This window comes from Sus scrofa, chromosome 11, assembly GCF_000003025.6.
Source record: "Sus scrofa isolate TJ Tabasco breed Duroc chromosome 11, Sscrofa11.1, whole genome shotgun sequence".
Taxonomy (NCBI): Eukaryota; Metazoa; Chordata; class Mammalia; order Artiodactyla; family Suidae; genus Sus; species Sus scrofa.
The window spans coordinates 47,420,267-47,444,098 of record NC_010453.5 but is presented as its reverse complement, the minus strand read 5'-3'; the positions used below and the strand labels follow the sequence as shown (position 1 = coordinate 47,444,098).

Below are 23,832 nucleotides of genomic sequence, written 5' to 3'. Positions count from 1 at the left end.
GGAACCAAGCAGTTCGACTCTGTTTCGAGATCGTTGATATACATGCATAGATAGGAGATGTTCATTTAATTTCTGCCCCCCCCCCATTGTTGTTTGCATATACTTTTTAGAAGAAAAGTCAAAGCGGGTTTCTTGTATTCAGTACTCAACAGAACGAATTGGTGAGCATTATTTGCAAGAATTCTAATGTACTTCTAAATTATCCATCCCGAACTGAGGCATTCAAAAAACTCTAAAGCTTGAGATGCAAACTGTAGTTTCTAGGATTAAAAGCCCCACTTTCTTAGCTAAAAGGTTAGGTTAGCTAAAGGTTAATGGATGAAGTGGCTGCCCTCGCAGGCATCTCTCAGACGGAGGCTGTGTGACTCAAGGGACGATCCCATTGGATATGCCAGATCAGTAACCTTATTACCCATGTAGGAGGAAGGAGATACCCTGCCATGTGTAAGGTCAAGGGGCCTTGATTAGTAAAATAAAGAGAAGATTTAAATAAAGCCGGGAGAATTAACCGGCAGCATGGCAGGCTACCCACCTTATTCAGTCACCGGGCTGCTTTGGTTTCTGAGCTATACCATTCCCCGTAGCCTCAAAGTATCTGGGGAATCTGCCTAAAATAAAGCAGTGGGAAGTGGTGTGTGTGTGCCTGTGGGCACTTGTGACTGGAAGGAGAGTCAGGGCGGCTGACGCAGCTCAAGGGAAGAGAAGGAGAGATGGTGTTCGTTAAGGTCTGGACTAGGGGGAGGTGCACTGCATGCTTGTCAGTGGAGGACAGCAGGCTCCGTGCATTCAGCTTAGAATTCTACCCATCCCGGCCGAGAAGTCCAATACCTAGTTACCTAGAAGTTTGAAGCTCCAGTTGACAAGGTGAGATGGATGGGCTTGTGAACGCCCTCTTCCGTAGCATAGCAACGTGAAATAAGCCAAGATCCAAGAGGCGGTTTAAAAGAAGTTAGGAGCACTCAGCTGACCCCAGAGCACCCATCTCTCCAAGACTGCGCAGTCTTGGGAAGAGTTCAAGGCCACACTTCCCTGACAACATGTGGGAGTGTGGTATCTTATCCATGGGCTTCTCTTGAGGATTATGTTACAAGATGGGCAGAATTCATTTATTCTCCTTTTCCTCCACTCAACAAATATTTACCCTGCCCTTACCAGTACCAACATAGCCCCAGGTGGTAGGGTGATAGGAAGCAATTTGAGTAAACTTGGCCATGGCGCTCAAGGAGCGCACAAATTAAATAAATGTATAGATCCTAGCAAGTGGCTTGGCTATAGGAAGCTGAACAAATAACTATTTTTTTTTACTTTCTCAATGTTCATAAACCGAGCTATCTTTTTAAAAGAACTTTTTAAAATTGTAAAAGTGTGAATGATCCTTCATGTGTGGAAATGGAACATTTCTTTTATTAAGTAAAAGGTTCTAAATGATGCGAGAAGTGAATTTGGGTTTTCTATATCTTCCAAGGATTTCACTATAGCTGGGTGTGTGCGAATGTCTCAGGTATGGCAGATGCATTGAGAGCTGACTTGGTAATAATCTGTATAAATAAATAAATTGAGTGTTGTGCACTCATAAAAATAGCTATTAAATGCTTATGGTGTGATTGTAGCATTATAACTGTACTTGTGTGAAATACAGTTTTTTTTTTTTTTTTTTTTTTTTTGTCTTTTTGCCTTTTAGGGCTGCACCCATGGCATATGGAGGTTCCCAGGCTAGGAGTCCAATCAGAGCTAACAGCAGCTGGCCTACACCACAGCCACAGCAACTTGGGATCTGAGCCCTGTCTGTGACCTACACCACAGCTCACGGCAATGCCGGACGGATCCTTAACCCACTGAGTGAGGCCAGGGATCGAACCCCCGTCCTCATGGATGCTAGTTGGGTTTGCTAACCGCTGAGCCGCAATAGGAACTCCTATTTTTGTTGTTGTTGTTGTTTAAAATTCACTGGAGCTCCCGTCGTGGCTCAGTGGTTCGATCCTTGGTTGCAGGATCAATCCCTGGCCTTGCTCAGTGGGTTAAAGATCTGGCGTTGCCATGAGCTGTGGTGTAGGTTGCAGACGCAGCTCAGATCTGGCGTTACTGTGGCTGTGGTATAGGCCGGTGGCTCCGATTAGACCCCTAGCCTGGGAACCTCCATGTGCCTCAGATGCTGCCCTAGAAAAAGGCAAAAAGACCACAAACAAACAAATAAATAAATAAATAAAATGCATGATGTCTCTGCTATGTGCCTGGGACAATTAAGTGATTAAGGGAATCCAAAAGTTGTATGAAATGGTCTCTGTCCTTAAGAGTCTACTTCAATGTGGTGCAGAATTGTTAAACACAGTGGTGGGCTCTCCTGAGTTTTGTGTTTTGAGACCCCAGAAGCACTTACGATCTGTTCCGCATCTTTAACCTTTTGTTCTCATGTCTTTTTCCTTGTTCTGTGCCACCAACCCATGGATCTGTTCCGCTCCGCTGCCTCCCTGGGCTGGTAGAGGATTCCCGATGAGAGCCTTACCTGGTCTCCAGGTTAGGTGAACTCTCACTAATCAAGAAGACTTCTAAAGAAAACACCCAGAGGCAAACACTGACTCTAGGATAACGCTCATTGCATTTCATTATAAATACTTCTTTAATATGTGTCTTTCTGGTTTGATTATCGGCCGTGGCAAGGTGACTTGGCTTGCTCTTGTATCCTCAGTACCTGGCACTATGCTGGGGTCAGTAGGGGCATGGCTGATCTTTCTTGAATGGAGGAAGAGAAGAATAAACGAATTCTGCCCAGCTCAGAAAATGCATGCCATATGCAGGCAACCACAGAAAATAAAAGCAACGGAGAACATTTGTCCTCTCTTGCGCAGCTCACGCTGGCCGCCCTGAGGCTACCAAGCCCTTTTGCTGATTGATTGTGCCTTGCTGTGTCCTGATGATCCCTTTTCTGGGAGTAAGTTAACAATGTACGCGTTGCTACGTCGCTGAGTTAAGTTGAAGTTGTGTGTTCTCCTCCATTTGGTAAACATTGGATTAAACCGTGTTAAAGTGATTTCTTTTAATTGGAGGGGTGTTACTGCTGAACGTGCGTGGTGAATCTTTAAGGAGACATGATGATGTAAAGCATTTTCTAACCTATTTGCCTTTTGGAGCTTTTATTTCTTGGAGCATTTTGTGCAAAAGTGAGGTCTGCTGTACACTCTTTGAGGAATATCGCATTTGTCGTCGGCCCTGAGGAAGAAACACGATTCTCTCAACAAGAGGGAGAGATAATTGAGCTCAGTTTTACTTTCTGCTAAGTGTCTGCAAAGGAGAACTCCACGGGCTGCTCTCATCCTCAAAGAAAAAAAATCTAATCAAATGCTAACTCTGGTAGATGATAGGAAATGAGCTCCCAAGTGTTGAGAAAAGCTTGACAGCCTCCCAGCAGCATCCTCCCCACATGGCCAACCTCAAGGCCACCCTCAAGCTGCCAACCAAATGCCTGGGGAGATTCCCATGGAAGCAGATGGTGCTGCCTGGAGACAGTTGTCTGAAGCTTGCATCTGGGCTCCTGAGTGCTGCCCAGCTGAGCGCGTGCAGACAGAGTGCTGGGTGGTAGGCCTCCCACAGAAACCCATTAGCACTCCAGCTCAGCCCATTCCTTTTTCCCTTAAAGAGAGACTGGCGCTCCCTGAACTTCTATCGGAAATACCTGCGCATGCAAACATGCAATGCAAATCATGGCCTTTAAACCAACAAATGCAGGGATGGGGTGCTATTAAGAAAGATGGGGTCAGCCATTTAGTGAAAGCCGATACTAGGACCTGGCCATGAACTACATGGGAGGAGGAGGGTCTTCCATGTTCCTTGTCTCCATTAATTGCCTTCTTGTTGTCAAGGACTCTTTCCTTGACCAAACTTTAGTTAGACTCCACTAAGCGTTCTTGACTGGGCCTTGAACTTGGTTTTCTGACCCTGGGCTTCCATGACTGGTCTGTTCTTTCCAAGACCAACCTGAGCAGGAATCCTGCTGAGTCAGTTTAGAGAGAATAATACCCTTAACACTGGCTTTCTGATCACCTTTGATATCTGATCACTCTGATCTGCTCTCAGTAAGACTCCTGTAGGTAGATTTACCAAAAATCTCCCTACTTTTTATGCCTTTTAGTAATTGTCCATCCACCGACCCCCTTCACTGTGCTCCTTGGCTATAAATCCCCATTGGTCCTTGTTGTCGTCAAAGTTGAGCCGGATCTCTCTCCTTTCTGGCAGTGCCACCGGTGCAATCGTCCTGAGAAAGTCTTTGTGACTGAGAAACAGAATGTATACAGTGTGACTGGGTCACTTTGCTGTACAGTAGAAAATTGACAGAACACTGTAAACCAACTGTAATGGAAAAAATAAAAATCATTTCAAATAAATAAAATAAGTAAATCTTTGTGACCATTTTAGCAGGTGTCAGAATAATTTTTCCCTTTAACATCAGACATGCCTTCTCCACTGTATGGCTCTCTGCTTGGGATTATCTGTGCTTAGCAGTAATTAGCAAAGGTGAAAAAGTGAATGCTTTGAGAAGGAACACCTTTAATAGAGATGCTAGTTTCCTCTTTGGCTAGTTTAGAAATTCAATTATAACTTCGGTACAATAAGAACTAAGAGACAGGATCATAGGAGCTGAGAGGAGGTGAATGATACTTGCAGCCAGAAAATATATTTGTATTGTTCCTAAGACTCAAAGATGTCAGTAAATACAGACAAGTATAAACATGACCTATTATCTCCACACTTTGATCCGCCTAATAACCATTTTTAAAAATTAAGCTTAATGTCAAAATCAAATTTAAAAATTTATAGAAAAAACAATGTACTTATTTAAAACCTTTTCCTATGCCTCAAAGAGACAAATATTCAATTTTTACCTTGTTCTGCCAGCTATACCTAAAGAAATCTGATGTCCCAGTTTGTCTGGGGCAACCCCAGTTTATGGCACTCAGCCCAGAGCTCTGTTAGCTTAGAAAGATGTCTGATTTGGATGGTGAATTAGATGCATCCTCCAGCCCTGCCTGATGTTGGCTCTCCCCAGATGCTGCAGTGCCTACACTGTGAACCCCCCTCCTTGTCATTGACTACATCAGCTGCTACTTTTTCTCTCTTTCTTTCTTTCGCTGGCTCTCCTTCCCAGTTTTTTTTTTTTTTTTTTTTAAATGACTTTTATTTTTTCTGTTATAGCTGGTTTAGAGTGTTCTGTCAATTTCTACTGTACAGCAGAGTGACTTCAGTTACATATACACATACATTCTTTTTCTCACATTATCCTCCATCATGCTCCATCATAAGTGACCAGATGTAGTTCCCAGTGCTATACAGCAGGATCTCACTGCTTATCCATTCCAACGACAATAGTTTGCATCTATTAACCCCAGATTCCCCGTCCATCCCCCTTCCTCCCCCTCTGTTCTCCAAGTCTGTTGGCGAACTACAAGTTCTGTTCTCCAAGTCCATGAGTTTCTTTTTTTTTTTTCCTTAATGATTTTTATTTTTTCCATTATAGTTGGTTTACAGTGTTGTGTCAGTTTCTACTGTAGGGCAAAGTACAATGAAGCTTTCCACAGGAGAGAAACTGGTGGACTTGGAGAACAGACTTGTGGTTGCCGAGGGGGAGGGGGAGGGAGGGGAGGGACTGGGAGTTTGTGGTTAATAGGTGCAAACTATTGCATTTAGAGTGGATAAACAATGAGATCCTGCTGTGTAGCACAGGGAGCTGTATCTAGTCATTTATAGTAGAGGATGATATGAGAAGAAGAATGTACATATACATCAGATTCTTCTTAGGCACCACCTTGAATTCTTCAACTGTCTTCTGAGCCTTTGGCTACTTGGTTTATCCCAGCCACTCTAGGGCCAAAGTGTGCGGCTCTGCATAGCCATATGGGAAGCAAGTGACTTAGCTTGAGTATAGCCCAGTGGTGCCTTTTGTCATGCCTCCCTTCAGGCCCCAGTTTTCCCTGTTGCCCCTGTTGATGGAAAACAACTAGATTGCCCATTATTTCTCCAGGAAAAAAAAAAAAAAGCTTTGGGAGTTCCCATCATGGCTCAGTGGCTAACGAATCCGACTAGGAACCATGAGGTTGCAGGTTCGATCCCTGGCCTTGCTCAGTGGGTTAAGGATCGGGTGTTGCTGTGAGCTGTGGTGTAGGCCACAGACGTGGCTTGGATCCCGTGATGCTGTGGCTCTGGCTCTGGCTGGCAGCTACAGCTCCAATTGGACGTCTAGCCTCGGAATGTCCATATGCCGTAGGTGCGGCCCTAGAAAAGGCAAAAAGACAAACAAAACAAAACAAAACGAAACCAGAAGGTTTCTCTGGGATCAGTAGAGAATTGTAGTGCAGGGTTTGCAACCATGGTGAGCCATGTGCAAGCCCCAGATGGCAAGGGCAGGAACACTCTTCTGTAGAAGGGGACAGGAAGTTGAGAGGGCTGTAGTACACGAAGAGTCCGTGGCTTCTCATTGGCTGAGTTGTTGCTGGGAGTAAGAAGAGTCCACCATCTTCCTTTTGGGCTCAGCTACATTCTCAGGGCACGAGAGCTCCCCCTTCTGGCTTCCCAACTCTATTTAATTAAGGTTTCTGTTTATTCATTTTTTTATACCTTTGAGAAATGAGGCTCTGCAAGACTCCCTCTGTCCCTGTGCTTGGGCCACATGGAACGTGGGGACTTTATGCTCACAGGATCAATGCTTGACCAATGCAGGAGAGGAGAAAACAGATAAATTCTATTCCTTTTTCCCTTCTGAGACCCAACAGGTCATAGACTTCTTGAAAGATAATTTCAGGGGATGGAGTGTCCTGTTGCATATGATGCAAAGGGGTGGCCAGCTTGCTGACACGTGGCTATTTACTCTTCCTCTTGTCCTGTTTCATCCTGCTTTTCCCTCACTCATATTTTCCTAGGGTTGAATGTTCTAAGAAAATAGCAGTGCGTAAGGTTTTGCGTTGGGCTGTGGTTTCTGAGGAACCCATGCTAATAAATGTACTCATAAATCTTTCAGCTCTGCACCTACCTTTCCACTCCTCTCTGAGATTCTGGAGCTGGGACCTCTGCAAATGACATTGCCCAGACTCCTTCAACAGTGTGCTTACAGGTTCTGCCAACAGGAAGACTGGAGGGCAATTAGAATTGGAAGAAAAGCCGGAAGAAGGGATTTCTTATTTTGTCCTTTTGACAGTGTGGCATGGCAGTGGCAGTTAATTCCAAGAGTGGCTAAAGACCCCAGCTTCCTGCTTCTTTTACCAACCGCCATACCTGCCTTAGGTTGATGAGAGGCAGCAGCGCCTGGGTGGCCACCCCTTTAAGCACGGATGTCAAGGGCTCTCCTCCAGCTCCCAGGTGCCCTCTTAATAAGTGCACCTCTTGGAGTTCCTGTCATGCCTCAGTGGTTAATGAACCCGATTAGGATCCATGAGGATGTGGGTTTGATCCCTGGCCTCGCTCGGTGGGTTAAGGATCTGGTGTTGCTGTGAGCTGTGGTGTAGGTCACAGATGTGGCTCGGATCCCGTGTTGCTGTGGCTGTGGTGTAGGCCAGCAGCTACAGATCCTATTGACCCCTAGCCAGGGAACCTACATATGCCTTAGGTGTGGCCCTAAAAAGACAGAAGACCAAAAAAAAAAAAAAAAAAAATACTAATTGCATCTCTTCCTTGATCTGCCCACAGCCTTGGATAGATAGCCGTTTGGGGAGGTCGCTGTTTCCTTCAGTTTTTATCTCGAGGTTGTTTCAGAGGCTTTGTGTGAGGTTTACAAATGTCAATACACAAACATCCGATTCCCATTGTTCCTGGTAATTAGACCCTGTGAAGTCCTGGGAACACTAAATTAACGCCTACTGAACCATCACCCTGGGGGAAATGTAAACATACACCCCTCTCACATAGATTATAATCTTAAATTCTAAAAACAACTCATCCTGGAAGATTTTGTTAAAACAAATTTTCAAGGAGTTCCCTGGTGGTCTAGCAGTGAAGGATTTGGTATTGTTCCTGCTGTGGCTCAGGTTCAGTTCCTGGCCTGGGAACTTCTGCAAGCCGTGGGCGTGCCCCACCCATTTTTTTTTTTTTTTCTTTTTCCTTCAAAAGAGAAAACTGCACAGATCTAAATGAATTGTCTTGACTTACCTGAGGCCACCCTGCTAACAGTTGCTACAGCTGAGACTCAAGGCCCCTTCCACTGGCCCCAGAGTGCCAGCTTCTTGCAAACCCTGCCCTGGCCCCATACTAGCTCCTTGCTCTGCTTACCTGCTATGGAAGCTGAACGGGAAGACTGAGTTGCAAATTTCAGTGAACTTACATTTTTGCTGCTCTGCACGTGTGTGAATGATCTTGAAAGCACCAGGAGTATTAATTTGGGGGTTATAGATACACGTTACGGAATAGGTGGTTGTAAATATGGAATCTGGTGAATAACGAGGGTGGACGGTAATACATGTATCACTTGGCACACCAAGTGTTCAGTTAATTTGCACTGTTACCCTGTTATTTCCATTTTACAGTTGAGCAACTTTAGTTCACATAATTTGTGTGGCAGAGACGGAATTCAGTTCTTGCCCCAGTTCATCTGATTTCAACATTGGTGTTTTCAACTGTACTGTTATGTTGTTTCTAAATTTCTCAAAAATCCTTAAAGTTAGAACCTTTAGTGACCATATAATAAATCATTCTGATATATAATAATTTTCTTAAACTTTTCGTGTAGTCTTAAGGATGTAGGTAGGTTTAAGTAGGTTTTTTTTTAATTAACAGATTAACTCTGTGATGAGCTGAGTGCTTTTATTTTGCTTCTACTGAAATTCGAAGGAATAATAATCTAACTCAGGTAGGAGAAGCATCTTTAGGGCTCCTGCTACATGTTAAAATTTTGTTTTCCACAAAAGAACTGTTTTAATTCATTTCACCAGTGTAGATGCACTGTATCAGTTTCACCAAAATCACACCACTGAGTTGCAAAGTTGTCATTGCTATCATCAGCATAATGATTTCTTGAATTGCTTTTAATATTTATTTCTTCATTTGGGAGAGGTATCTTCTGACATATATTTTTTGGTTTGTATCTGAGTATCTGTAATATATTGTCCTCCTTTTGAAAATTAATTAAGTAATTTTTTATGGCCTCACCCAGGGCCTGTGGAAGTTCCTAGGCCAGGGATTGAATCTGAGCCATAGCTTTAAGTCAGATACTTAAATCCACTGTACTGGGCCAGGGGTAGAACTCACACCTCCACAGCCACCTGAGCCCTTTCGGTTGGATTTTTAACCCACTGTACCACAGTGGGAACTCCTATCTTTTCCTCTTTTAATGAATTTTTTTCTATACATTTATATTTTCTGCATGTTGAAGAGAAACTGTAATACGTTGGATGGGATACAGTTTTTTAGACTTATTACCCTTTTAAATTTAGTGTGGTTTTTTTTTTTTATGGCTGCACCTGCAGCATGTGGAAGTTCCCAGGCCAGGGTTTGAATCCAGGTCACAGCTGCAACCTACACCACAGCTGCAGCAGTGACGGATCCTTTAACCCACTGCACCAGGCTGGGGATTGAACCCGCACCTCTGTAGTGACTTAAGCCACTGCAGTTGGATTCTTAACCTACTGCACCATGGCAGGAACTCCAGTTTGGTTATTTTTTTTTTTAATTGTAGAGGGGTTCATGCTGTTTAGTTTTTCCGTGAATTCATCATTTGTTTTATTGTCTTGGCGAAGGGCTACATCAGAGGTCAGAACGTAGCTGGTAACAGACTAGCAGCACAAATGGACCAGGGGGGTTTGGTGGTGAGATGAGGGGAAATTGATCTGTTTTTAATACTTTCATTTAAAATCTTACCTTTCTTCATCGGTAAAATGAGTGCAACGAGAAGATGCTAAGGCTGCTTCTACCACCAAAAGCATTTGGTTCTAAATGATTCAAGGGTGTTTCTGGATAAACACAGGGCAAAACCTGTTTTGTAAAATTTGTTTGGGGTATAGTGCCTGTGTTAGTGTTCTTGAGCTGTCACAACTAAATACCATGGACTGGGCGTTGTACACAACGGAAATTGATTTTCTCACAGTCCCGGAGGCTGGATGTTTAAGACCAAGGTGCCAGCAGGGTAGGTTTCTGGCAGGGGCCCTCCTCCTGGCTTGTGGACATTCGCCTGTTTTCTGTGTGCATGCGGAGAGCAAGAGCAAAGGAGAGCTCTCTGTCGTCTCGTCCTCCTTTTTATAAGGACACCGGTCCTACTGAATTAGGGCCCCCATCTATGAACTCATTGAATGTTTGTTACCGCCTTAGAGTCCCTGTCTCCAAATGGTCACACGGGGGGTGAAGGCTTCACTATTTGGATTTGGGGAGGGGAGGGCGTACTTTAATCCATAGCCGTCACCAGCTGCATCCAGTAAATGCTCCCCGGCCAGTACAGTGATGCTGCTGGGATTCTTATTTCCGGGGAGCAGGGAATGGAAGACAGTGACACTCGAGGACCTTTCCAGTCTCTCGCCTGGCTCCACCAGCATATCTGGGCCACTGGCCCTCCGCCTTTTCTCCAGCAGACACCACATCCCTACCGTGGGCCCGTCCATCTGCGGAAGATGCTCCTCCTCTTGGTCTTGGCTGGGCCGGTTCCTTCCCCATCCTGGGCTTAGCTCTGCAGCCCCGCCCAAGGCACTTGCCCCAGCTCTCCTCTGTCGCTGCACAGTTAATTCTGTTCTCTGCAGAGCACTTACCATCTCCTCAAACTGGCTTCCTTATTTATGTGCTTGGGTCCTGCCTGTCTTCCTCTCTGTACAGTATGATTTCTGTAAGAGCAAGGGCCTTCTCTGGAGTGATTCTTCAGCTCTTACAAGGCTTGGCACACACTAGGCTCTCTAAATTATTTGCACAGTGATGGAAGCCATGAGAAGTTCCGATTGTCTTAAAAACAAAATGGAAAGGGCTAGCTCTGCCACAAATATAGCAGATATTGAGGTGATCATTTCCACCCAAACAAGCTTTCTCTTGGAGATTTAATCTGCTTTGCTGGCGTACAACATGCAAGAAATGAAGGCTAGAGTTACCTTACCCCTCAGAGAGTCTCCTGCACTTTCTGAAACGTCAGGCGTAATACTCAATTTGTGTACTACATGATTGAGCTGGCTTCGGCTGTTATCTGGGCCAACAAGAAGGAATTAACTTCTGAGGTTAAGATTTAAGAAAATGAAACTTTTCTTAAGATCACAGATAGTGTCACACTGAGATTTAAGATGATCCGAAATCCATAGCAACCTTTAAACTGTGCAACGATGAGTTCTCGTGTGCAGGTGCCATTGACTGGCAAGTTCTTCTGTTATTATTTATTGAGTGCTGGGAATGCAGCTCATCCTATGTAAAAACAAAGAGGGGCTTGTCTCTGTTTGATGGCTGTTCCTTCTCGACAGAAAACACAAAACAATTAAGGTGGCCAAGCACAGCCCCTCAAAGAGGGAAACAGTTTAAAAGCATGTGACTTGTTAGTTGGCACTTCTCTTATTTGTACCAAACATGTAAACAATTGACCCTATTTATTATCTGATGTAGAGAATAGGATTGCTCCTTCTTCTAAACTCATCGATGTTTCAGTGGCTGACTTGTTTTTACTTTACCATCTCTGTGATATGTATTAAAATAATTATGTTTTAAGGTCTAAGCCCTGTGTGTACATGCACAGAATTAATAAGGTCTATCATCAAAATCTTTGGTTTACATTATATTCAGTTTTGTCCATGCACTTTAAAAGCTTTTTGTAGACAAGGAGATAAAAAAGTAAAATAAAACATATATACAGTATATAGAGCCAGTTGAAGTATGTATGTTGAAGTATGTAATTCCATCTTCTGTCTCTCTTGTGTTGGTTATAAGTTTTTACTTTTTATTTTTTTCAAATTTTTAATTTTTTTTTTTGCTTTTTAGGGCCATACCCGAGGCATATGAAAGTTCCCAGGCTAGGGGTATAATTGCAGCTCCAGCTGCCGGCCTACATCACAGCCAGAACAATGGGGAACCTGAGCCGTGTCTTCCACCTACACCACAGCTCACCACAATGCTGGATCCTTCACCCACTGAGCGAGGCCAGGGATTGAACCCGCAACCTCATAGTTACTAGTTGAATTCGTTTCTGCTAAGCCACAATGGGAGTTCCAGTTATAAGCTTTTACTAATCTGAATTAGGTTCATAAGCAAGCTGAAATATATACAACTCATAGGAAGCACTTTTTCCCAAATAGATTTTTTTGAGGTGATAAAATAGGAATGGAAGTCGAATATCTTTATTTTGTTGTCTTCAAATGCATTTTATGTTGAGATGGAAAATGGGATAATAAATGTCAAAAAAAGTTTTTTTTTTGGTCTTTTGTCCTCTTAGCGCCGCACCAACGGCATACGGAGGTTCCTAGTATAGGGGTTTAATTGGAGCTGTAGCCGCTGACCTACACCACAGCCACACCAGATCCGAGCCACGTCTGCCACCTACACCACAGCTCATGGCAGCACTGGATCCTTAACCCACTGAGTGAGGCCAGGGATCGAACCTGCAACCTCATGGTGCCTCGTCAGGTTCGTTTCCGCTGCGCCACGATGGGAACTCCTAAATGTCAAAATATTGAGTGAAATACTAACCCTTCACTTGACTTTAACCAGGACAATTTCCTTGGATACAGGTTCAGACCTTTCTCTTTGTCAGAGACTTGTGAGAACTTCACCCACTTCACTCACTTTCTTGAAATTTATCTCAAATGATAATACAGGTATGGCAGCAGAAAGAGGTAAGAGCTCTGGGGGAAAATATCTTTCCCTGAAGTGCAGGGGACTTGAAATGCCTGAGGAACATTCGGGAACCTCTTAGGTTTTCTTCCTCGTACAGTTCTTAGGCCTCATAGGCTGATTCTGTGCAAACCATAAAAGGGCCAGTTCGTACAATACGTTTAAAGAAACAATTGGTTGGCTCAATAGCAAAAGAAAGATTAAATTGCAGTTGGACTAAATTGAATCATCTGGTGAAATTGGTCAAAAGAGCAGTTACATTGTTCAGTCTCTCCTATGTTCACCAATGGATGCCTGTTGTTGCTTGGCTCTAACCTGAACATCTTACTTCCTTACTGATGCTGCTTCTCCTCCGAGGGGAGCCACTATGGCTGTGATGGCTGTGTGTGTGTGTGTGTGTGTGTGTGTGTGTGTGTGTGTGTGTGTGTGTGTGTGTGTGTGTGTGTGTGTGTGTGCGCGCGTGCGCGCGCGCACGTGTGACAGCCCTTCTCAAAAAAGTCCCCTTCCAAAGTGTAAGGGAAGCTCTTCTTTATCCTCTGGTGGGCAGTAGAGGTCAGGCCGCAGCTTTACCCAACCCCCAAAGTTGTGAGGACCAGGAGGGTCTAAAAACACAGAATAACGTTCAATCACACAGGTTCAGACCCTGCTCAGGCTGCCCCCTGCCTGGATCCGTGCAAAGTAGAGGCCGTCGCTGCATGTCTCTTGGCCTCTCCTTCCACCAGAGATGCCCCAGGTGTCTTCATCCCTCATAGTTCTCAACCTGACCGACTTCCGCCCCCAGATAAAGGGGCACGGAACGCCCTTTTTCTGATCCAAGTTTAGATTTTCATTCCCGAGTTTTCATTTCTATCCTGCGATAGACTTCTTCCTAGGAAGACCGACAGGAGGCTGTCTTTTCCCCGGAGAAAGTCCCACCCTCACCCTTAAAAAGTTGGCTTTGGCTTCCAGCAGCGCAATTCTTCAAAGTTTGCATCAACACCTTTTACAAAACCTGCTTTATTCACATTCGAACGATAACCATGTGTGGGATACCATTTCCACCTGCATAGTCCGGGTTGCAGTTGGTCTTTTAGAATATCTCCTCACCAGGTGTTCCAAAAATTCTTGGTGGACAGTCTCATTGATCTAGTTGAGATTGTCTGATGTATCAGTGAAGGTTTGTATATCTTACCCAAGTTAATCTCCAGATCCTACATGCCACTCACGTTCAGTTTTCATTATCTTTATCAAAAGGTTCTCCAAGAACTGTCATATGTTAATTCACGTTTCCATTATGATTCTTTTAAAATGGGATATTCTTCCAGTTCATTGTGTGATGCCCAAAAGAGGTTGTCTTTTGTTTCAGTATGACAAGGCAAGGAAGATAATTATTAAAGTAATAACATCCCAAGATGCTAACTTTAACATTCATATTTATATTTACATTATGTTTGTACTTATATTTATATTTGCATATCACTTTAGAAAATGGGTGGCGATGTGGTTCTTTCATACCAACATATGCTAATATTGCGTTAATAAGAGACATTTGGGAAATATTTGTTGGAACAAAAAAATAGAACACAAATAGCAAAAGTGTATCACGGAATATTGTCACCTTGTATCCAATCTAGGTATCATGTCACATGAATAGCCTGGAGCCTGAAATGAGTGCCCTTTACGGCCTACAAAATAGGTTTCTAAGATGAGACTTTCCTGATTGTGATGGGTAAAAACCATTTCACTACTTGACTTTAGAATCAAGAGGGGGTCTTGAATGGGTTCAGATTCCTTTAAAGTGGAGTAAATGTGATTCATGAGGGCTTATCCATCCCTTACAAAAACTCCATCGTAAATCTCAATAAAAAATCAAAGAAATAAACACCTTTTCAAACCCTCTGTCCCTTTGCTCTCTTCAGTGTTCAGTGAGGATGTCACTGACTTTGCTTAGGAAATCATGGAATTAGGGAGTTGCCACTGTGGTGCAGTGGGTTAAGGATCTGACTTCAGTGGCTAGGGTCCTGCTGAGGTGGAGGTTCGATCCCTGGCCCAGCTCAGTGGGTGAAGGATCTAGTGTTGCCAGAGCTGTGGTGTAGGTCCCAGCTGTGGCTTGGATTCTATCTCTGGCCCTGAAGCTGCCATGTGCTGCAGGTGTGGCCCAAACAATAAACAAATAAAAAGAAATCATGGAATTAAGTCTATTCCGCGGTTCAAAGGTGTTTCAGCTCTGCCAGATCCAGAAGGAAGGTGGGGCAGGACAGATGCACTTTGCATTTCTCATGTCCAAGGCCAGAGAATGGAAGCCACTGGGAAGATACCGAGCCTTGGCTGGAAGAGCAAACCCCAACGTGCTGGGGCTCAGTCGGTGAAATCGAGAGGAGATCTGAGCCCTGTGGGGTGGAACAAAAAGGCAAAGATGTGAGCACTGTCTCATAATGATGAATGTTTAAAGCCATCTAGGTTTCTTCCCGCCTCTGCTTTCCAGCCAGCAGGAGAGAGAGGAGGCCTGCTGGACCATAGTGAAGTGTGGCAAGCGTCTCCTGGACCTTTCTGTACCAATCCCAACCTCTCTGTGGGAGCCTAGCCCCAGAATAGGGATGGAGGAGACCAGTTGATGGGATGTGGTTGGGAAATGTTTATCAGAACAGCTTAAATAATAATAATGACAGCTACAGTTACTGTTTGCTCTTGAGAGTTTTGGAGACATTATTTCATTTCACTCGCATAACAACCCTCTGAAGTTGGTTTGATGGTCCTCATTTTAAAGGTGGAGATATTTTGACTTACAGAGGTTAGACCCTGTATCCTTAATATGATGGGGAGTTGAGGTTCAAATCTAGATCTGATTTGAATCAGATCAAATTCGGTGTTCTCAGCAACCCTGATCTACTGCCTCTCAGCGAAGCAACTAGAGGAGTTAATGAACTCGACCACTTATCTGATCTCAGAGTGTATTTCTTCTCCCAGAAGGCTTTTAGCTGCACCATTGGTTTCTGGAAGGCTGCGCTGTTCTTTTGTTTGCACCAGGTATAATTAAGAGCATATGCTATCAAAGGGAAGGTAATTCATCAGTCACCCAGGGTTCCTAGGAAAAGATACGTTTCAAAATTGATTACAACCTTATTAGTTTTTATAAATCCATTTGTATAGTGTTTGGAAAAAATTAATTTAAGACCATAATATTGTTCATTAATAAGAACTAAATGACTAAGAAGAGAACTGATGGTACTTTTACCATGGTTGCAAAGTTTAATGAGATTATCGCGAGGCGGACAGCTTTTGCAGATGGCAGATCATTTTCATCCTAATTTGCAAATCTTTTATTATAATCCTAAACAACTCCAGGTGATAATAGTTGCCTCTTTTGCTGAGTCCATAAAAGCACATTTTTTGGTGTGTGATGAATTATGTACTAATTTATGTCATCCCTTGTGGGTGCAAACAGACATTTCCCTTCTTTATTGCTGGTTGAAATCCCGTTTTCTTCCAGAGTATAGTCCTTCCCTGGCAATGGTGGTTACCGTTCTTCCTCCTTCAGGGTTTAATTTAGGACATGTTACATGATCCAGTTGTGGTCACTTAGCTGCACAGGGAAGTTTGTTGGGTGCTTTTGGAATGGTTCTTTTACCATTAAAAAGGAGGCTCACTCAGAATTCTGTTGTGGCACAGTGGGTTAAGGATCTAGTGTTGTCACTACAGTGGCTTGGCTTGCTTCTGTGGCTTGGGTTCAGTCTCTGACCCAGGCACTTCCACATGGCACCGATGCAGCCAAAGAAACATAAACAAAAGAGACACACAGGAAGAGATACACTTCTCTTCCACTGGATATTCTTGTGTCTGGATATGATTCCTGGAGTAGTGGCAGCCACGTTATAACCACGAGGGAGATATTCTGAGAAGAGCAGAGTAGAAAGATGAGAAAATATTGGGTCCTTGATGATCTACTTAAATTTCCAATCCTCAAGGCATCAGACTTATAACGTATGAAATAAATATACCCTTGCTGTGAATCGTAAGTTCCATTTTTTTTGGTCATCGTTACTTGCATCTCCCAGTCTCCTAACTGAAAAAGATGGCATCTGTATTCCTTTTATCATTTAAGCTCATTTATTTTATAGAAGAAACTTGTTTTTGTTTAATATAATCCTTCAAAAATGAATTTAAGTTTGCTCTTGTTTATCATTGTATAAATTATGCATTCCCTTAGTTAAGTAGATGGTAAGATGACCTGAACACATCTTTGCTAAAAACAGAAAAAGAAATTCTTTTAATTACATAGAAACGGAGGCTTCATTGTGTAGATTCCCAGACAAGGACCTAGAAGGGCACATCAAACTGTAAACTGCTTGATTACGGATGACTTTGGTTTTTTTGCTTTGTATTTGCCTGTGTTTTCCAGTTTTCTGTTATGCTCATGTTAACTTTAAGAAATGAATGTTACTTTGAAAACCTTAAAAAAAAAAGAAAAAGAAAATCAGATGAGTAGAGAAATAGGCAAAAATCAAAATCTGCCAGTAAAGGACAGTAGAAACCTTATATGTAATTTACATGTTTAGAAAGCGTTAAATGACATTTACTTTCTAAAACAGTTGGGAAAATTGGCCAAGTCAAGTCACTTGTTCAATCACCCTGCCAATTAGCATGTAATGCACATTAGCATTTACTGCACATTAACATTTATGTTGGGTACCGTGCTCACACCTAGTTTTACTGCTCCGTGTCCGCCTAGGGGAGGCTACCGCAGGTGAGGTTAAGACACGTGTGCCTTTTTTATTTCTGTGCAACAACTTACCCCTAAACCTAGCAGCTTAAAAGAGTGATCTCAGTTTCTGTGGGTCAGGAATCTGGGCCTGGTTTAGCTGGGTTCTAAGTTTCAGGGGCCCGCACAAGGTGTCAGCCAAAGCTTAGTGGCATCTGAAGGCTTGACCTGGGAAGAAGGATGCACTTCCAAACTCACTCACCTGGTGATTGGCAGAATTCAGTTCTTTCTGGGCTTTTGGGATGAAGGCTTCACCTTCTTGCTGGAGGTTAGCCTCAGGCTACCCACAGTGTCCAGCCACGCAGTCCTCTTCAGCAGGATGCTCCACTCCATCAAAGCGTGCAACCTGAGAAGGCAGTGGAGCGAAGCTGCTAGCCAGATAGGTCACAGGTTTTCATAACCAATTCAAGAAGTGAGGCCCCATCACTGTTGCTTTATTCTATTCGTAGAAGCAAGTCTCAATATCTAGCCCACACTCAAGGAAAGAGGATTAAACAAGGTCATGAATATCAGAAGTGGGAATCAGTGGAACCCATTTTCTAAATCTGCCTACTATAATTCTTTTTTTTTTTTTTTTTTGCTGCACCAGTGGCATATGGAAGTTCCTGGGCCAGGGATGAAACCTGCACCACTGCAAGGACCATGCCGGATCCTTAACCTGCTGTGCCACAGTGGGAACGCCTAAATATTTTTGATATATAGAGAGTGATGTGTTTCAAGTGATTAAAACAAAATAGGAATGCACAGGGCGAGGACCCAGTCCTGGCTGGGGCCACAGAGAGAAGATGGTGTGCAAAGAACTGGATGCTCAAGTCAGACTACCTGTCTATGCTCCAGCTTAGATGGCACATGTATATGGATGGCGTAGTGGAAAACCAATAGGCAAATGTCTATTCTTGGCAAGAGGGACTCACCGAAGAGTTAGGAATAGGGGAGTGACTGTCACAGAGGCTTCACGTGGGGTTCATAGGGCAGAACGGAGGGGAAGCCTAGGAGTGGACAGGCCAAGGGAAGGCGGGCTGCAGTACTGAGAATGAGGAATAATGACTAGAATTTTCCATCTATTATTTTGGATTTGCACTTTCTTTGAGACTTCAAAGAAAGTGCTGTGTGAGAGAGACAATGAGAGGAAAGAACTGGTCTTAGATAACTAAACAGTGAGTTACCTGAGAAGGACAACTTGAAGATAACTCATTTTGACCTTGGAAGCCTGGGCTAATGCAAGTCCTTTACTGCAATAGGGCAATTGGTAAGTTGATTTTTTTTTTTTTTTTTTTGAGGTGCTGCTAGAGAACCTATCAAATTGCTTACTCAAAAGAGCTTTGTCTCTTGACCAAACTGATATTAGTAGAAGTCTTGTTTTAGGACAGATGGCCAAAGACAAAGCTTAGTAAACCACACTTGATATCAGCTGTTCTAGAAGGCTGTAAAATGTATTACCGTCGTCATTGCAGTGCTGGAGTTTCTGTTTCTCAAATTCCCCAGACTGAATTTCTGCCTAAGTAAATAGCCATCAGATGACATTCTGGGTCAATTTATCATAGGGTATTATAGATAATCAATTTACAAAGCATTGGGGAAAATTTTCCTGTAGCTCTTTTATTGGCTACTATTAGTGTCACATGTCAACCATCTATTATTTTGGATTTGCAACGGCAGCTAGTCTTTTACAAGAAATCTAATCAATTTGGTGCACAGAGACGTATTATGGAGGTAAAATTCACACAACGAGGAAAGCTGCTTTTGTACCAATGAGAATACACCATGGTTTTAGGTTCTATTAGTGTAGCAATATATAGTTACCATTGTAGGAATAAGCAGGCAGAGCAGTTCTGATCGATGAGCCATGATGGTTTAATTTAAGAGCATGTTGGAAAATGAGAGAAATGGCGTTTCGGAAAACCGCATTTTGTTTCTACAGTTGTAGTTTTATACATGGAAACAACCATCTCAGCTTTTTATGAAAGGCGAAACTGTTCGCCAAACTCCACGAACTCCTCAGACTCCCCTGAGCAGAACCCATGCCAGGGCTCATGTTCGAGCACATGCATCCATCTCATCCCCAGGCTGGTAACGGAGTCCAGGCCGTGTGTTTATTGGAACTTGGCCTTGGCCAAAGCCAAGATTGTTTGGAATGTATAACAGGCCATTCTTAAAATAAGCTTAACAGAGTGAACTAAAATGAAACTAATAGGATGTGGTTCTTGTCTTGCTTTTGGTTATGTGAATTAACTGCCATGTAAGTAACAAAAAGAGGCCAGGAACCTAGAAATGGTCTGGAAAAGACTCAATCAATCAAGACTTTGGGCTTAGAGGAAGACATGCCTGAGCACAGTTTTCTTGCTATTTCCTGGGTGGGGAGCCCTCCCCATAGTGGAAACTTGGAAGGTAGAAGAAAGCCAGCTGGACCGTGTTTGTTTGATGAGTTGTAAAGAGACAGGAGTCGGGGAGTAGGTGTGGGTTACTCCTTGGTGTGGTGCAGGGGAGATCCTGAACAGCAGAGGGCGCTGTAGACCCCACTAGTAGAGAGGCCTATGAGGAGGAAGTGGCCTGTAATACCGTGGGCACTTCCCTTCCCCTCTCTTCCCTTCCCTTCCTCTCCCTTCCACTTCCCCGGGAAGTGCAATCCCTGAGAAGATAAGTCTCTGTCCTGTTCCAGGGTTGGCTCTAGTTTCTCCACCTAATTTTTTTAGGAATCATCTCTTTTACCAGCTGAGTTGAGAACACTTGATTTATCAGAAATTAAGAATACGTTGGGAGTTCCCATCGTGGCGCAGTGGTTAACGAATCCGACTAGGAACCATGAGGTTGCGGGTTCGGTCCCTGCCCTTGCTCAGTGGGTTGACGATCCGGCGTTGCCGTGAGCTGTGGTGTAGGTTGCAGACGCGGCTCGGATCCCACGTTGCTGTGGCTCTGGTGTAGGCTGGTGGCTGCAGCTCCGATTCAACCTCTAGCCTGGGAATCTCCATATGCCGCGGGAGCGGCCCAAGAAATAGCAAAAAAAAAAAAAAAAAAAAAAAAAAAAAAAAAAAAAAAAAAAAAAAAAAAAGAATACGTTGACTAGGAGTTCCTGTCGCGGCGCAGTGGTTAACGAATCCAACTGGGAACCATGAGGTTGCGGGTTTGATCCCTGGCCTTGCTCAGTGGGTTAAGGATCCGGCATTGCTGTGAGCTGTGGTGTAGGTCGCAGACGAGGCTCGGATCTGGAGTTGCTGTGGCTCTGGTGTAGGCTGGTGGCTGCAGCTCTGATTCGCGCCCTAGCCTGGGAACCTCCATATGCCGCGGATGCAGCCCTAGAAAAGGCAAAAAGACAAAAAAAAAAAAAAAAAAAAAAAAAAAAATACATTGACTGTTAAAACCATTTGTCTGGAGTTCTCTTGTGGCTCAGTGGGTTAAGGATCTGGTGTTGTCGTTGCAGTGGGCATCGTTGGTCACTGCTGTGGTTCGGGTTTGATCCCTGGCCCTGGAACTTCCACGTCCCATGGGTGTGGCCAAAAAAACCCCCCTAAAACAAAACAACAACAAAACAAACAAAAAAACACCAAAAGAATTTCTTACCCAGCAATGATAATTTGGGGAAAAGAAAAAACAAACAAACAAACAAAAAAAACGTACATATGAATGGGAAATGTTAAACTAGAGAAGAAGAAAAAGTTGAAGGTGGAGAATTTTCATCACCATGTAAAGAAAGGAAACGTTTGAGCAAAATAAATGGATGCTGAGAGTTCCTGTTGTGGCTCAGAAGTAATGAACCCGACTAGTATCCATGAGGTTTCAGGTTCCATCCCCGGCCCTGCTCAGTGGGTTAAGGATCCGGCATTGCCATGAGCTATGGTGTAGGTGGCAGACATGGCAGGGATTTGGCCTGCTGTGCCGTATGCCAGCAGCTTCATCTCTAGTTTACCCCTAGCCTGGGAACTTCCATATTCTGTAGGCATGGCCCTAAAAAGCAAAAAAAGAAAAAGAAAAGGATGCTAGATTCAAAGACCGAAAGAGAGGAGGATGGACACACTTAAAATTTAAGCAATGCATATTTAAAAGGGGAAAGAAAGATCGGAAGCCAATCTGAGTGAACAAATAGAACCTCCTTTTTGTTACTTTATTATTATTTTTTAAAAGTACTCCACGGGTTCTGGGGGCTATAATTTCTATTAGAACTTAGTCTTATTGGAGCTTAAAAATATGATGATAGCCTTGAGAGGCAAAAATGAAAGATCAAACGTATTAAAGGCAGGATGATTCTTGGTCCAAAGTGTGAAGAAAGCTGAGAGCATCAGATCCTACTGCTGCTTTCTGTGTTTTTCCTTCACATTTCCGAGGGACCACTCCCCCTCCATTCTCACCGTGGCCTCATCCCACTAGAGTTATTCCTCGATCCTGGACTCCTTTTCCCTCCTCTGGGCCCCACTCTCTGATAAGAATTAATGGATGTCTACTGCTTATTAATTACCTTAAGGAATCTCTGTTAATGTGTTGGCTGGGTAACTGATCATCTTATCGATAGCAGAGCTTTAACCCTTCAAGATGAATACTTAGCCCTGAGGTCTGCTATAGGCCTGGCCAGAGGAGGGGAATATTTTTGAACAAAAGCAGTGTTTTTTTTTCTGGTCCTTTACCCCAAGAGGGACAGTGACACAAATCTGTTCAAATAAATTAATGTTGCTTTTCTGATAACAGCCCCATATGGCAGGAAGACGTTTACTTGCCAGTATGTAGGCTGACTGACATGCCCCACCAATCCCTTCATTGTATATTTGCACGAAGAGACATGGAGTGGAGTAAATTCAATTTTCTGTTATTCATTGACCTATATACCTGCTAATCTGTGTAATATGTTTGTTCAGGAAATTGCAGTAGAAGAAGACTCTTGCATCATAGGTGCAGAGGAGGGTCCAAAGATGTGATTTTCAGTTTATCAAGGTGGGTGATGGATTCTTCCCATGATTCTCCAGTCACACAAATGGCTTATTTATTGGTAAGGTTGATCCCCAAAGATTTGGGCAATGTGATAGGACATATAGGTGACAGTAGTAAGTACAGTTTTTTTGTGTGTGTGAGGTTATAGGAGCAGAAGCGGGATTACAGTAGGCCTAAGAGCAAGCAGGAGCATTGAAGGCAATGCGTTTGATGACTAATTGGGGAGGAGAGAAATGGGCATGAGCTGAAGGGTCAAAAGGGATCATGAGGTTTGTTTTATTTTGCAGTGGGAGAAATAATAGTATTTTGCATGTTAATGGGAAAACTCAGAATGATTCATTGATGATGCCAGGGAAAGGGGAGAAAAGCTAGTGGTACTCTTGGATAAATGAGAATGGGATGGAGCACACGCATCGTTGAGGGGTTGGCCGGCCCGAGGGGTATGGAAAGAGCACAGACACAGGATGGAGAGGAGGGGCTGAGCCCAAGTGCAGGATGGGGATTGGATGTGATGGGAGCCCATGGAATTCTCTTCATATTGCTTTAACAGTGAAATCAGAAGTGAGGTCACTGCAGAGAAGAAGGATGGGGAGAAGATTTGGGAAATTTGAGGAGAAGACAAGGTAGGAGAGAACCTGATGGTGATTAGTCTTGGGAGTGAGGGATGGCGTGGGTACCCTGAAACTGGCAGGGTGGGCTATCCTTATGGTCAGTTAGTGGTGGCCAGTCACTTAATTGTGGCCAGGTTGTGAGTGGTGGGCTTGGGACTCTTCCAGAGTGCAGAGTGTCCATCATGGTCTTTGCTGTGGAGACTGGAGGCTCTCAGGCAGATGGGTTACATTTAATGCACAGACTCCTTCTTGACATATGATGACATTTTACACATAGTCTCATTTCCCGTTACGTTGAGATTGAGATGACAGTTGATTATGTTGACCTGATGACGTTGGTCAGACATGCACCGATTCCAGGCTGGTTGCACTGTGGCTCTTAGAATAATGATGCAAGTAAAATTAAATAAAGACCTTTCTTACTAATTCATGAGATAGCCACTAAGTGCAGCTTTTCTTAATTCCACAAAACGACTAATACCAATTGGTAATTATTATAATGAACAACAAAAGTGAATTCTACCATCCCAATTGGGGCAGATTTGCAGGTGCAGTTCTCCAAGTTGTACATACTCATTGATTGATGTCCTTAAACCATGTTTCCGATAAAAATCTTCCAGCACTTTCCTGCCACATATTGGAAGTCCCTTCAGATGGAGGCTGGCTGGTTCACATACTTGGGGGCTGAGAGGGGTTGTGATGAAATGTCTTGAGGAGTTACGTCGTGGCGCAGTGATTTAACGAATCCGACTAGGAACCACGAGGTTGCGGGTTCGGTCCCTGTTCTTGCTCAGTGGGTTAAGG

General features: G+C 43.6%; 1 long non-coding RNA gene across 1 annotated transcript; it reads left to right on the top strand.

The window, feature by feature from the left end:
- On the top strand, positions 20,994-23,439 carry LOC110255827. The gene is made up of 2 exons (XR_002336691.1): positions 20,994-22,420; positions 22,968-23,439. It is a non-coding gene; the product is annotated as an uncharacterized LOC110255827 (long non-coding RNA).